The 16,464-nt window shown below is 46.5% G+C and overlaps 1 long non-coding RNA gene across 2 annotated transcripts; it reads left to right on the top strand.

Annotated features, from left to right (window-relative positions):
• Positions 1-932: 932 nt before the first annotated feature.
• Positions 933-16,004, top strand: LOC123782404 (uncharacterized). 2 transcript variants are annotated; one of them, XR_006776970.2, is made up of 5 exons: positions 936-1,092; positions 8,268-8,546; positions 9,560-10,553; positions 14,731-14,914; positions 15,248-16,004. It is a non-coding gene; the product is annotated as an uncharacterized LOC123782404 (long non-coding RNA). The 2 variants fall into 2 exon arrangements; XR_015722686.1 differs by lacking the exon at positions 8,268-8,546 and having other exon boundaries at positions 933-1,139.
• The last annotated feature ends 460 nt before the right edge of the window (positions 16,005-16,464 follow it).

Raw genomic sequence — 16,464 nt, forward strand, 5'->3', positions numbered from 1 at the left:
AATACCCATCAAAAAGGCAGTAGAAAAATAAACGATGGAATTTCGATAAAATCAGAACTATCACATGCTGGCAACTCAGACAGCATGCACAGCCCTGTGCACAATGAAATATGATGCAAGCCTTTAGAAGGGCATATGAAGACAATGGTGGGTTGTCCATGACCTATCAGAGAAAAAAGTCACAAACTATGTATGTGGGATAATCCACTGGGGTCTAAGAACTTTATGTTTTAGTATGTGTTAGAGTACCCAGCACCCTGTCAATCTGGCCATCTCTAGAGAGTCACATCGTGGGGAAATTGACGTACCCTGTGTTATATATTCCTATAATGTTTTATTTTTCTAAGACATTTCTCACTTCCGGGGCGCCTGGGTGGCTCAGTCGTTAAGCTCAGGGCGCGATCCTGGAGTTCTGGGATCGAGCCCCACATCAGGCTCTTTCGTTATGAGCCTGCTTCTTCCTCTCCCACTCCCCCTGCTTGTGTTCCCTCTCTCACTGGCTGTCTCTCTCTCTCTGTCGAATAAATAAATAAAATCTTAAAAAAGAAAAAGTCATTTCTCACTTCCATAAGAAAAAAAATGATGAAGGTGAAATATTTTTGAAAAGTCCAGATATGTGTCCACCTCTGTTCTTATAACATTAAAAAGATACAGTCCACATGTGTCTACTTCTATTCTTCTAGCATTAAAAATGAAAAATAGCTCAGAATGCTCTAAAAACAATGATGTCTTTGAAGTAGATTAAGAGGAGGCTGGACAAATAGTTCAGCGAATGTATTTAGGGTCCTTCTCTCCAGGTTCTGCGCAAATGCTAGTTACGTCCTACAGCTCTGAGGAGAGCATGAGAATCAAGCCCTTTGGCATTGACAGAGCTCCAGAATTACCAGATCAAAAGCAAGAAGTCTGTTTGTGTGTTGACAAGCATCCAAATGTTTGGAAACAGGGGGAAAATGGACTGACCTTGCCCCTTCTTCATCCTGTTGTTTTGGCTTTGAGCAGGAAGTGCTTTTGTGTCCCATTTCAGGGCCTGACGTCTGACCGAGAGATACGGCTCCTACTAGCAGGAGAGCAGTCCGAGGGAATGAACGGACGGTGAGTTGGGAGGAAAGAGTGAATAAAAAGGGAACCATCTCTTGGCGGTAAGTAACGGAAAACGCAGCTCGAGCTGGCTTAGGCACCATGGATTGGCAAGTCCACTGACTTCAGATACGGCTGGATCCAGGGTGTTAATGGTATCAGAACCAATCTCTCTCTCTTTGTGTGAAACTTTATAGACAAAGGAAAAAAAAAAAACTTTATATAAGAAGGCTCTTCCCTAGCAGTGGCAGTGGCACCAGCAATCCCAGGCTTACATCTTGTTCTCTCGTAAAACCGCCAGAAGGGATCCCTGGGGGGCTCAGCTGGTTAAGTGTCTGCCTTTGGCTCCGGTCATGATCCCAGGGTCCTGGGATCTAGTCCCACAGTGGGCTCCCTGCTCAGCGAGAAGCCTGCTTCTTCCTCTGCCTGACGCTCCCCCTGCTTGTGCCCTCTTTCTCTCTGACAAATAAATAAAATCTAAAAAAACAAAAAAACCCACACCCCAAAAATGGCAGAAAAAAGATGCTCTATTTCTCCAGCAGTCCCATTGACTTAAATTGGTCCTGATTCTCTTTTGTCTCAATGGGGTCACATGGCCATTCTCAAAGCAGTCACTGCAGTGGGGGGATAAAACAGACTGACTAGTGTGGACTTGTCTGCGTGCCCCTTCTTGGAGCTCTTGAGAGTTAGGCTAACCAAGTCATTTGAACTGAGGGAGTCGGGGATGAAGGGTGGTGACTCCCAAGGAAAATCAGAAGAAAGAGAGTTTCAGAAAAACAGACATAAAATACAGAAGCAGCCAAGTGTCTGGATGGGCCTTCAGCTCGGTTTCAAATGCTATGAAGAAAAATAAAGCAGGGTCATAGGGACGAGAAACAGAAAATTGTTTTGACCCTGCTGTAGGACTCATCCCCCTTTCCCTGCTCTTGAGGCTTTTGGGGTTTAAAAAGGTCAAGGCCTTCAGCTTTTAGTTTTATAGTCTGGAAATTCCCCCAGTGTGAAGTGAGGGAAGTCAAGATCAACATTCCGAGGGTGGGGAAAAGAGGGTCATTTTCACACTCTCGGGGGCTTCAGGGCCCAGAGCTTCCCAGGGTTCGAGGGAAGCAGTGGCCCTTCCTGGGCCACGATTCTTCCATTTAACATCTATTCATCGAGTGCTGCTGTGTTCCAGGCCGAGCTCACGGTGACACGGTGGCCCTTGTGGAATTTACTCTCCGAGATGACACACGGACCACAAACGAATGAACAGTCGCGTATAACGTATCTGCTGGTGAGAGATGTTAGGACAAGAGAGGACAGGGTGAGGGAGATAAAGGTCACAGGGTAGTCGAGGACACCCTCCCTGCTGAGAAGACCTTTGAACAAGGACTGGGGGACTCGTGGGATGAAGGCCTGCCGCTATCTGAGGGAACAGAATTCTAGGCAGAAGGAAGGGCAAGATCAAAGGCCTTGAGGCAAGACAATGCTTGCACAATTGGAGGGATGGCCAGGAGGCCGGTGTGGCTGGAACAGAGGGAGTGCGGGGAAGAATGGTAGGAGGTAAGATCAGAGAGCCTGTGCGGTATGGGGACAGATCTCGCCCTGGTCGGCCATGGTGACAGTTTTGGCTTTGACAGAGTTGCATAGGAAGCCACTAGACAGCATGAACAGAGATATGATATAACCTGACTTGGAGTTTACAGTGAAATAAACAGTAGAAGGAATATTCTGAAAGCTGTGTGGAGAACAGACTGCAGTAAGCAAGGCTGGAAGGAGGGAGAAGGATAAGATAGCAGCTGTTGCAATGATGCAGGGGAGAGATGACAATGACATTGGCCGGGCTAGGGTTGCAGCCAGGAGAGAAGATTCTGGGCATGAGGCATGACAATGAATGAATGAGACAGCCGTGTCTACCTTGATGGGTCCTAAGACAATGATTGTGCTGTTCGTATTTATGAAGACTTTTGTAGACTTTGAGGCGATCAGCATCCAGCTCCCCCTTCCTCCTATTAGGACCCGAAGCCCCCTGTCTAGGAACCCACTTGGAGTCTTATAGGAGGGCTATGCCTGGCACCCTTGCCCACCCTTGTATATGAGGCCAAGAGAGCCCAATCCTTCCACCCTCTGTCCCACAGCATAGCGATGGGTCCAGGACTCAAGCTCGGCCAATGGACTAAGGATACAGAGAATGGAAAAAGGGGTTGGAAAGTGCAGACCCATCACAGAGGCAGCATGCGAACCTGACCTGTCCTATAGCATGACCTTAGCTGTGGTTTCTGCCACCCAGCCTCCCCCCAGGCAAGGCCACCCGTGCACTATACAACTTTGGGGGGCGTTAGTTCATTCTATCCTATGTTAGTCTACGGCAGGGATCAGCAAACATCTGGGGTAGATATTTCAGGCTTTGCAGGTCTTATGATCCCTGTGGAAACTAGACAACATGTAACCTTAAGAGTATTCTAGGGCCAGTTACTGTTCTCTGCAGTTCTGATAGAAGAAACGAGCGATGTGGTAAGAAAGAGGTAGTTCAGATGACACTTTATTTGCAAACGCATGTGGCAGGCAACAATCGGCCAGCAGGCTGGGGGCCCCAGGAATGGTACCAACATGCCCGCTGGGCTTCTGGAGCTCCCTTTGTTGCTGCTGATTTCCCAAGCCAGCCCTGCAGCTTCCTCTGGATTCAGCGAACCCCCATATCCTGTGTCTCAGTCACCTCAGGCTGCCATTACTAAGTATCATAGACTGGGTGACTTAAATAGTAGACATTTATTTCTCACAGTGCTGGAGGCTGGGAAGTCGAAGATCAAGGTGCTGGTAGGTGGGCTTCATTCTGAGGCCTCTCCTGTAGCGGGCTGGCATCTCCCCGTGGGCTCACACGACCTCTTCTTTGAGTACACTGTGGGTGGGAGGGAGCGCTAGGCATCTGGTGTCTCCTCTTATAAGGGCACAAATCCCATCATGAGGGCCCCACCCTCCTGACTTCATCTAACCCTAATTACTCCCCAAGTGCCCCCTCTCCAAATACCGTCACATGGAGGGTGTGGCTTTCGGCATATGAAGTTTGGGGAAACACAAGCATTCGGTCCCTAACATCTTTCTAATGTATTTTGGTTTTGCCTAAGCGAGAGTGCAGTTCTGTGGCTTGCAACCAAGAACCCTAAATGACGCAGCACTTCCTCCACTTGATTTAATTCCACGAGGCCCTCCGCAAAAGGGATAGCTCAAAGTCCCTCACTCCCACTGCTGGAGAAACCACTGGAAGCAGATCACAATGAGCAGGACTCATTAGTGTCATCTTCATTCATGATACCTCTGCGTGTTTAAAAGTCTCCTCACTGCATAGTTTTAACTTCCTACCTCTTTCTTAGAAGGTGGCTGGTTTCTTCAATTAACTGCAATGAACAATCACTGCCCCCAGAACGAGTTGGTTCAGGAACCAGCCTTCCTCCCCACCTCCTCCTCCCATCAGCGGCTTGGCTGTGCGAGCAGCGTGCTTCCTGTTTACAAAGAGATATGAAATATATTAGTTAAAGAGTCCACCCCTCATGCTTTGCTACTTCCTTCTGCTTCGCAGGATGAATTTCACTTGGCCTTGGAATTTTATTTGTCTTTGGAAGTCGTGGACTTGATGATGTTTGGAGATTTACGATTATTCAAGACCATCTCTGTAAAGTGCTCAGTCCACATGACTCATTTGTATTTTACGTTTCTTGACCCCACCATGTTCCAAAGAGGATTTCCTAAACATATATTGTGCAAAAGATTAAAAAAAAAAAAAAAGTAAGCAATGAAGCTGGGCCAAGCAAACATTAGGGGAGGGGATAAATCAGATGAATTAAAAGACAAAATAAAACACGATTTTCCTACACACATATCGCCTCAAATTCTGGGTAGAGGTTGCCTGCCTGGCTCAGTTGGTAAAGCATGTGACTCTTGACCTTGGGATCGTGAGTTCGAGCTCCACATTGGGTGTGGAGCCTACTTTAAAATAAATTTAAAAAAATAAAGTTCTGGGTAGAGGTTAGAGATGTGTTACGAATCTTGTTCTGAGCTTCCTGGCCGTCACAGCAAGTAAGGAAATACTTCTGATGTGGTTTTCAGATTGAAAACAAACTAATTACCCAGACAACATGGCTGGTTCTTTTTTTTTTTTTTTTTTTTTTGAAGATTTATTGATTCATTACTGCTGATGTGGTTTCAAGATTGAAAACAAACTAATTAACCCAGACAACATAGCTGGTTCTTTTCGTTTTTTAAAAAGATGTATTTACTGGAGAGAGAGAGCACGAGCGGGGTGGGAGGGGCAGAGGGAGAGGGAGAGAGGTTCTCAAGCGGACTTTGCCCTGAGCGCGGAGCCCACGCAGGGCTCCATCTCACCACCCTGAGCTCACGACCTGAGCCAAAACCAAGAGTCGGACGCCGAATCGACTGTACCACCCCCGTGCCCCAGCATGGCTCGTTCTAATTCTTTATACAGTAAGGGGAGTTGAATAGCTGCTTTTTTTTTTTTTTAAGACTCAGAAAACTGAAAGTTTTTAAGCCCAGGAAATGCTGTATATTTTTGATGTCTTCCAGAAAACCCAAGAAGCAAAAATTTCACTTTTCAAATCTGATAAATTAGAGCTGGCTGCTCTCACTGCAAAATAATCATTTTTCCCCCAAACAGTCCCTTTAAGACACTTAAAAGATACTTAGTATTTAAAACTTAAATAGCAGTAACATGACATGTTTAAGTATTTGCTTACAGATAGATTTCTATAGGGTCTGGTGGGACCTGAAAAGCCTTCCAGTTCATCCTTCCAGTCCAATATGGAAAGATCATTAACATTTTTTCAAATTGTAGTAGAAATCACATAGCATTAAATTTATCATCTTGATCGTTCTAAGTCTAGAGTTTAGTAGTGTTAGTATATTCACATTTGTTGTGCAACAGATCTCTAGAACCTTTTCATCTTACAAAACTGAAACTCTATACCCATTAAAAACTTCCCACTTCCTCTCCCCCTCCCCAGCTCCAGGCAACCACCATTCTAGTTTCTATTTCTACGAGTTTGACTACCCTAGGTGCGTCGTGTAAGTTAGAATCATACGGTATTTGTCTTAGTGTGACTGACTTATTTCACTGAACATCATATCCACCCCCGTTGTAGCACTGACCGGATTCCCTTTTTAAGGCTGAATAATATTCCATTGTATACATTACCACGTTTTCTGCGTTCATTCATTTGTCTTGGACATTTGGGTTGCTTCCACAACCCAAATTGTCAATAATGCTGGACTAAACACAGGTGTGCAAACATCTCTTTGAGATCCTGCTTTCAGTTCTTTGGGGTGTATACCTAGAAACGGAACTGCTGGGTCAAATGATAATTCTAGGTGTGCTGGGTTACACGTCTGCCTTCGGCTCAAGTCCTGATCCCCCGCATCCTGGGATCGAGCCTCTGTGGTGGGCTCCCTGCTCAGGAGAGAGTTTGCTTCTTCCTCTGCCTCTGCCCCTCCCCCTGCTTGTGCATTCACACTATTTTTAATGCCTTGAGGAAACTGCACACTGTTTTCCGTAGCAGCTGCACCATTCGAAACTCCCAACAGTGTACAAGAATTCCAGTGCCTCCACATCCTTGCCAACCCTTGCTGTTTGCCGTAAGACCATCAGGTTTTGAGGAACAAGGGAACAGAGACTAACACACCCAAGATTTTGTATGTGATGGATGGCAGAGTGCCTCAGCACATCGGCATTCCAAGGACCCTTCCGAGGTATCCTTCAGTTGTTCAAAGGAAACATTTCCAGGGGCCCCCGGCTGGCTCGGTCAGTAGAGTGTGCGACTCTTGATCTCAGGATCATGAGTTCGAGTCCCACAGTGGGTGTGGGGATTGCTTAAAAATAAGATCTTTAAAAAATAGTAAACATTTTTAGCAAAATAATACATTCATGGAATAAAAAGTGAATGGGATGAAATTCACAGATTGGGAAGGAAGAGATAAAACTCACTTTGTTCCCGGATGGCATGATTGTGTATGTAGAAAATCCCAAAGCATTGACAAAAGCCTTGAGGACTAAAAAGCAATTACAGCAAGGTTATAGGACACAAGTTAATACATACACACCAATCGCCTTCCTAGACATCAGCAACGAATAATTGGAATTTGAAATTTAAAATAGCACCATTTACATTAGTACCCCCCAAAACCAAATGCTTGGGCATAAAATCTAACAAAATATATGCGAGATCTATCTGAGGAAGATGACAAAACTCTGATGAAGGAAATCAAAGAACAACCAAAGAAATAGATATTCTTTGTTCGTGCATAAGAACGCTCCATATTGTTAAGATTTATCGGTTATTCCCAACTTGGTCTGTAGATTCAGTTCAGTCAAAATGCAAGCAAGTTACTTTGTGGATAGCGGCAAACTGAGTTTATATGGAGAAGCAAAAGAATCTGGGACTCGCCAACACAACATTAAAGAAGAAGAAAATCGGAGGATTGACATTGCCCAGCCGCAAGACCTACTATGAAGATACAGTAATCAAGACAGTGTGGGAGGTCCCCGGGTGGCTCCGTCGGTTAAGCGTCTGCCTTCAGCTCAGGTCATGATCCCGGGGTCCTGGGATCGAGCCTCGGGGAGCTGCTTCTCCCTCTTCCTCTACCCCTCCCCCCTGTTCGTTCTCACAAATGAATAAATAAACTCCTTCTTAAAAATCGAGGAAATTGTGTGAGGTAAGGGGAGAGGGAGTATATGGAAAAACTTTCTCTACTTCTGCTCCATTTGGCTGTTCACCTAAAACTGCTCTAAATAATAGAGTCTGTTAATTTTTACAAAGTGAATGGTCTTGGGGCGCCTGGGTAGCACAGCGGTTAAGCGTCTGCCTTCGGCTCAGGGCGTGATCCCGGCGTTCTGGGATCGAGCCCCACATCAGGCTCCTCCGCTGGGAGCCTGCTTCTTCCTCTCCCACTCCCCCTGCTTGTGTTCCCTCTCTCGCTGGCTGTCTCTCTGTCAAATAAATAAATAAAATCTTAAAAAAAAAAAAAAAAGGGAATGGTCTTGCAGCAGACAGTGCTATGTGTCTTCCCGGGAAGATCACATTTCCCTGTTCTCCGAGAGTTTGTTGGGCCCCTGTGTCTGAGTTCTGGGCGGTAGAATGGAAGCAATGCAGGCCATTTCCAGGCGTGGCCCTTCAAAATGTCCCTCTAGCTTTTTCTTCTTTTTGCAGTGAACTTGCTCCGAATGATGGGGCTACAAGACCAAAGAGGGCGAGCCAACCCACACTAGATTCTGGAAGAATGAGAAAAACACCCCACCTGTTGTTGTGTTGAGCCACAGATGTATTATTGCAACATAGCATAATATAACTGGACCAAGACAACCACCAAAAGGCTTACAACGAAACAAACGACAACAAAAGTAGCAGGTCCCCTGCCTCACCTCTCCTCGTTCTCCCTCCTAGTCCCCAGATGACCACTTGCAATGTTTCAGCAACTTCTTTGGGCATGTATGTCCTCACTTCTAAATATGATTTTACTTCTAACTTTGTATTTACCAATTTTAGGTATTATCTACGGACTTCCTGTTACAGCAAATGAGTTAGCATTCTTAAATCGTCAACAACCCTGATCGTCCCCTTCCCAACTTTGCAATGTGATAAATATGCCATTTGGGGTTAAATCTACATTCAATTTTTACATTATGCAGAACATGCAAATAAATGTAGGACACTGATGAGCCAGACAGTATAGTGGCATTATGTTTCCTTTCCTTTTTATTTTTTTTAAGATGTACTTACCGGGGCGCCTGGGTGGCTCAGTCGGTTAAGTGACTGCCTTCGGCTCAAGTCAAGATCCCGGGATCCTGGGATAGAGCCACAGATCAGGGTCCCTGCTCAGCGGGAAGCCTGCTTCTCCCTCTGCCTACCATTCCCCCTGCTTTTGCTCTCGCTCTTTGTCAAATAAATAAATAAAATCTTTTTACAAAAGGTTTGTTTATTTATTTATTTTAAAGATTTTATTTATTTATTTGACAGAGATAGAGACAGCCAGCGAGAGAGGGAACACAAGCAGGGGGAGTGGGAGAGGAAGAAGCAGGCTCCCAGCGGAGGAGCCTGATGTGGGGCTCGATCCCATAACGCCGGGATCACGCCCTGAGCCGAAGGCAGGCGCTTAACCGCTGTGCCACCCAGGCGCCCCAAAGGTTTGTTTATTTATTTATTAGACAGACAGATCACGAGCAGGAAGGGCAGAGGAAGAGAGAGAGCATCTCCAGCAGACTCCCCGCTGAGCGCTGAGCATGACATGGGGCTTGATCTCACGACCCTGAGATCACGACCTGAACCAAAATCAAGAGTCGGGTGCTTAACCAACTAAGCCACTCAGGCACCCCTACATTTCCTTTCTTGAACAAACTTTAATTTTATTTGTATCTGGGTTTATATTTGTCTCATTTTATTTTTATTTGCTTGTTGTTTTTTTTTTAATTTCTGTGTCACCAATTTTTTCCATACTTCTACAGTGGCTGTTTGTCATTCTTCCTTGCTGCCCAGATGTTAAAGCCTTCCTGTATTTGGGGAATTTCCCCTTAGGAGACTTGTGAGAAGCAGAACCTCCACCAGAGAAATGGAAGATTCTAGAAGCTCATTTTCTCAGCCTCTTGCAGCTAAGGCACTTAACTTGGACATCACCCATCAGATGCACACATCTCAATGGGTAACTGCTGGGTGCAGAAGCAGAAAATGCAAGGACCGTTTTCTTTCTTGGCAGAAGAAGTCACAGTGGGGCCGCCTTGCACGACAGCGGCAGTGACCTGTGCCGGGGACCCATCAGTGGCATCTCTGCAAGCTGCAGTGCCTGCTACTTGGGGACAACAGCGGCGTCATCCTCACTACACGAGCTGACAGCCTGGTGGAGGAGCTGTTTCTAGTCGGGTAGCTATGATGGACGTTCTCCAGCCCTCGTGGGATTTTACGAGTCACCTAATCCTCTTTTAATAAATTCCCTTTCTCCTTAAGTCAACTAGAGTTGGTTTCTCTTGGCTTACAGAGAAGAACAGCTAGCAAGACAGTTTTCCACACAGTCACATGCAGGGCCACCTTCCTGGGCGTGTGACCTGTGCAGGAGGCAGGGGGCCCCATTCTCAGAAGAGCCCACCCACTGGCTCGGCTTTCACTATTTTGCAATTCTTAAGTTTTAAGCAAGAGGCTTCTTCGTTTTTGTCTTGCACAGGGCCCTGCAAATTAGGCAGGCAGCCCTACATGCATGGAGTAGATAATGTGTGAATTTCCCTATTTTCCGGGAGATCTCAAACCCGGAGTCTTCTGCCCTCCTGGTCCCATCTGGAGTGATGCCCCGCACGGGGGTCTTGCTGAGTCTTGCTCGGGCCATCAGCTTGGAAGCTTCCCTTGCCTTGCTCCTGGGTGGGAGCCACTGTCTCCTGGATACTTTCTTGTTTTTCTCTCATCTGGGCGGAGCGCACCATCAATCACTTTCTGAGAAAAAGTGCATGCGAGGTAAGATGCTCCGAACGTTTGCGTATCTGGAACGATGTTGATTCTCCCTCACACCTAACTGACAGATCGGCTAGTTGCCGAGTTTTGTGGTAACGGTATTTTGCATGCAATATTTTGAACGGCTGTGTGCCTCCACCATCTAGCTTCTAATGTTATTTTTCCGAAGCTCGGGCCATTCTAATTCCCAAGGTTTTCAATGTGGCATGCTTCTGATTGGTTTTTTTTAGTCTCTCTCTCTCTGAAAGCTTTTTGCCCACAGATTTCCTAGGGATGGTCCTCCAACATCAAAACATATTTCTTCATACTTCAGAAGGTTCAAGCTGGGAATAATAATTACAGAACTTCCCTCTTTCTTTCTTTCTTTCTTTCTTTCTTTCTTTCTTTCTTTCTTTCTTTCTTTCTTTCTTTCTTTCATCCCACAAGTGATTTATTGAGCGCTTACTGAGTGCCGGGTAGTCTGCTGGGCGCTGGGCTTGTGAGGGTGGCCAGGGCAGACAGGGCTCTTGCTGTCGGTGGAGCTCGTGTCATCGTGAGCAGATAAGAACGTGGAAATAGATCATACAATTGCATATTCTGGTACTTCTTACAAAGAAAGGAGAGTGTTGTGAAAGTGAAGTATGAGGGTGGTCAAGGAAAGTCTCTCTGAGAACTGTAGGATGGGAAAGAGCCAGACAGGTAGAGTCAAGGTGGAATGTTCCAGGTGGAAATTTCCACAGATGCCGAAGTTCTTAGGCCAGTCTGGTGTTCAGGTGAGTCTGATTAGGATTCCTGTTACCTCTCGAGTCTCCAGTCTCATCTCTCGCTCCCCTCCAGCCCTTCTGGCTTCCTCGCTGTTCCTTGAACAAACTGGGTGTGCCCCAGCCTCAGGCCCTCTGCCGAGAAGGCTCTTCCCCCACCTATCTGCATGGCTTGTACCGTCCCCTCTTCAGGGCTCAAATAGCACCTTCTTGAGTGCATCTCTGGCTCCAGCGTCGAAACTGCAAACCCATCCCCCAGCATCTCTGCTCCCCTCTCTCTGCTTTTTCTTCCCCCTTAGTACTGATTCCCATCCAACATACTATGTTTATTTAGTTCTCTTGTTTACTGTCTGCCGTTCTTCACTAAAATATAAGCTTCCCAAGGGCAAGGGTTTGTGTGCATTTTATTTTATTATTATTTTTAAAGATTTTATTTGTTTATTTATTTGACAGAGAAAGAGAGAGAGAGCACAAGCAGGGGGAGCAGCAGGCAGAGGGAGGAGAAGCAGGCTCCCTGCTGAGCAGGGAACCTGATGCAAGACTCGATCCCAGGACTCTGGGATCACGATTCGAGCTGAAGGTGGACGCCTAACCGACTGAGCCACCCAGGCGCCCCTCTGTGCATTTTATTCCCCACTATATCTCCAGCAACAAAAATAATGTCTGGCACACAGAAGATTCCTGTTAAATATTGTTCTAAGTGAACGAATGGCTCTGAGTGGGAAGAGCTTGGCGTATTTGGGCACAGTAGAAGGTCGGTGTGTGGGACACGGTGAGCAGTTTGGGCACGGCCGGAGAGGAAGTTGGAGAGGTGGGCAGAAGGTAGCCCCATGGCCCTGGTAAGCCATGGGAAGGAGAGTGGATCCGAAGAGTAACAGAAGACCTTTCAAAAGAGTCGAAGCAGGGGAATAACATTATCCAATTTGAATTTTTTTTTAAGATTTTATTTTTTTATTTGAGAGTGCAGAGTGAGAGAGAGCACATGAGCAGGGGTGAGGAGGAGGAGGAGAGGGAGAAGCTGATTCCCCGCTGAGTAGGGAGCCCGACTCCGGACTCGATCCCAGGACCCCGGCATCATGACCTGAGCTGAAGGCAGACGCTTAACTGACTGAGCCACCCAGGCGCCCCAAGTTCAACACCTGCTATGTGCCAGTCACTGCAGACAAGGCCAGCACACAAAGATGAGTACACAAGATTGTTGCCCTCAGGGAACTCACGGTCTGCTGGGGAAGACAGGCAAACAGGCAAACCAATCAGTAATTAGAATCCAGAACAAAAGCAGAAGTTTACCCATGAGCCAGGTGAGCCAAGAGCACATAGCAGAAGAGAACAAGGAAAAGTTCCTTCCTTGGGGTTGGAGAAGATTGGACTGATTCAAGAACTACTAAGAAGTAGACTCAGCCGTGAGCCAAGTACAGAGACGAGAAAATCCCAGGTTGAGGACTTGGAAGAATTCCTCCAAGCTCTTGGTCATAACTTCTGAGGACTGGTGGGATCCAACTTATCCTCCTCTGATCCCTCCTGGAGTCCAACTGGAACAGTAACTACCAAACTGGACTTGAAATTTGAAGAAAGAGCTTACAAAAAGAGGTCAAGGCCCGTAAACCCATGCTCAGTGGGTAGCAGGGATCCTGAGACAAGAGTCAAGTGCAGATTTGTTGTCAAATCAGGAATCTTTTTACATTCTCCATCTATGCCGCCCTCACGTGGGTCTTGGCCACCATCCCCTCTTGCTTGGACTATCGCAGTGCCCCCCCTTCCCCAGCTCATGCGCACGTACTCTCTCTTTCTCTCTCTCAAGTGAATGAATAAAATCTTAAAAAAAAAAACAAACAAAAGACTGTTGAACTTGAGGGCCATAGCCACACTGGCCATGCCCTCCGGACAGCCTGATTGCTAAAGTCCTCGTCGTGAGCTAAGAAGAGCTGGCTTGTCTTTATCAACCTGGAGTTCTCGGTCTGCTCAGGCACAGACACTCTTTCCAGGCACTTTCCCACATTAGGCAGAGGCTTCCCCGAGGCAAAGGACTATCAGAGTTCTCTCCAGCGAGTGCAGGGCCTTGGCTAGGCAGGGGAAGGATTCTGAAGTTCTCTCTAAAAAAGCTGAGAGGGTTAGTTGCTGTTAGAACAACATGGCAGCTGTCAGTAAGGAAATCGTTTCTCTGAGATGGCTCCTCCTGAAACTGATATTATGTTTCTTCTAAATATGAGCTACTGACTGGCCTCCTTGTCACAAAGCCTGACTCTTTCTTCCCAGCTGGGGACCTGGTGGTGTCAATGCCCCTGAGGACTGGTGTGCGACACATACCACGATGCATCCCGCCTGGGATCCTAGGGAGGAAGAGGACCTTAATTAGTTGGCAGGCATGGTCTGGTCATAGCAACGTCACAGGGAAAGTGGGGATTCAGGCTTTCTGGAGACTGCTTGAACAATATGGAGAATGAATTGTCGGACGTTTCCATGAGCCAGGTGTTGTTAGAAAAGCATTCGTTCAACCTTTTGTCAAGAATATTCATGCAGGGACGCCTGGGTGGCGCAGTCGTTAATCATCTGCCTTCGGCTCAGGGCGTGATCCCATTGTTCTGGGATCGAGCCCCTTATCGGGCTCCTCCGCTGAGAGCCTGCTTCTTCCTCTCCCACTCCCCCTGCTTGTGTTCCCTCTCTCGCTGGCTGTCTCTCTCTCTGTCAAATAAAAAAATAAAAAAATAAAAAAGAATATTCACGCAAATGTTAGTATTAGTTATCTATCACTGTATAACAAATTATCCCCAAACATAGCAACTTAAGACAACACTTTTTATCCCATAGTTTCTGTGGGTCAGAAAATTGGGAGTGACTCAGACAGATAGTTCTTGCTCAGAGTCTCTGATGAGGTTGCAGTCCAACTGTTGGCTGGGGTAGCAGCCATCTGAAGGCTTGACTGGGTCCGGAGGACCTGTTTCCATAACGGCTTGTTAACAGATGGTTAAGCATCTGCCTTCAGCTCAGGTCATAATCCTGGAGTGCCAGGATCGAGCCCCACACCGGGCTCCCTGCTCAGTGTGGAGTCTGCTTCTCCCTGTGCACTTCACCCCCTCAGGATTTTTTGCTCTCTCTCCAATAGATAGATAGATAGATAGATAGATAGATAGATAGATAGATAAATCTTTAATTAAAAACAAAAGAAATGAGTCACTAAATTCGGCTCACAGTCAAGAGGAGGAAGGGAATTAGGGTCCACATTTTGAAGGGAGGGTCAGAGTTGGGGACATATTTTTCACCGCTTTATCCAGTCAAGAAGAAACAAGAAAATTGAAAGTCTTGAGGCTGCAAGGATTCCCACAGCCATTAGATCAAGGGAATTTGGCCTGAAGAAGTTCTGGATTGAGTTCTGGATTGCGAAGGATGGCAAGTCTGTTCCTTAATTCACTCATCCGTTCTTTCATCTTTTCATTCCACAGCCGTTCATTGAACATCTACTGTGTGCAGTTGGGAAACTGGACAACAGGCCAAAGGCTCATGAAGAGGCACATTTATAACTAAAGCAGTAATTGCTGACATTTATAGAGCACTTAGTGTGTACCCAGTGCTGCAAAGAGCTTTAGATCTACATATCTCATTTTATCATCCCAATAACCTTTTGAGGTGGGTACTACTATTATCCCCCATTTTATAAATGGGAAATCTAGACTCAGAAAGGCAAGGTCAGGTGCTGTCAAAGGGTAGAAGCTTATTCTGGTGGAGCTGTGGGCTGCAAAGCCAGTTCCTGGGAGCTCCAAGTCTGGGCTCTTTCTTCTAGACTCGCATAAGACTGAGACCTTTCTGTCCTGCTTCCTGCAGAAACAGAGTTATGATGGAAAAGGGCCCAGGGGAGCGGGGAGGGCTGTGGGAAGGGGAGAAATGATCGCTGGGGCCTGGAAGCTTTTATAAGCATGGATCTGCCCTGGCTGGTTGAAGAACACGTCCGAATCTCTCCAGGGGCTGCTGTGAAGATGCTCTGGAACTCCTGGTGAGCCTGATGAAGTGTTGCCGCACTGAGCCTGTCAGCCATCCGGCTCTTCCAGGGACGGCCCTCGTGGGGTCTGGACGCTCTGGACCCCGAGGCTGCAGCAAGTCAGTTCAGCCATAGCTCGTCGGTACGGGAGTCCTTACTGAGCATCAGTCACGTTGCTAAGGTTACTTGGGGCATCCTCCCGGCTATAGACAAATCCATACTATTTATCGTTCCCATTTTACAGAGGAGAAACCCGAGGCCGAGAAAGGGTGACTTGCCCGAGCCCACGCAGGTATCCAGTCTTAACGTGGGGTTCAGATTGTTGGGGAGCCCTAGTGGTTTAAGCCCAGTGGCCTGGGGTTATGGGATCCGCAGTGAGAGGTCCTGATTTTATGGGCACTCTTGCCTTGTGGGACCCTTCCTTCCATAAAAGCATATTAAACGTGATATTTTATAGATATGTTGGAATAAAGGTGAATCTAATCCAGACTGAATTCATTATTATATACTCTTTATCATTATTTTCGTTTCTCTTCTGATTGTAAAATAAATGAAAACGAAAACAATTTTGTGGACCCTCGAGGCATTACGGGCTTGACGCACTATGCGTCTTACGGCTGATGGAGAAGTGGGCGCTGTCTGGGCACGAGTCCTGCTTCCCTCACCTTGGCAGAGCTCCTGTACCTCTCCGTCCCCCGCTTTCCCTCCCTGGAATACAGCAATAAAGGGTAGCTCTATTATATACGGTGATAATGAAGATGAGGTGAAGTAATACTTGTAAAGCACTCAATAAATCAACGTTCATTGACGTTTTAATGGAAATATATTTGACATATAACATGGTGTAAACTTAAGGTGTGCAACAGGTCATGTACATGTCATGTACATTTATATGTAGGACTAGGATTGTCATGGTGGCGATCATTAGCACCGTTATCACGTCCCATAGCTGTCCTTTGGAATAATTAACTTCTAGTCTCCGAGCAAGTTTGAGGATTACAATGCAAGGTTGTTGTCTCTGTTCACTGGACTGTGCATTAGACCGTGCATCTCTAGGACTTATTTACTACTCATCGTAAGTTCGTGCGCTCAAACAATATCTGTCCACTCCCCCATGTTCCTTGAGATTGCTATTATTTTTTTTATTTGAAGATTTTATTTATTTATGTGACAGAGAGACAGCCAGCGAGAGAGGGAACAC

The sequence above is a fragment of the Ursus americanus genome, chromosome 33 (genome assembly GCF_024610735.1).
Source record: "Ursus americanus isolate L20-20 chromosome 33, mUrsAme1.1.p, whole genome shotgun sequence".
Lineage (NCBI taxonomy): Eukaryota > Metazoa > Chordata > Mammalia > Carnivora > Ursidae > Ursus > Ursus americanus.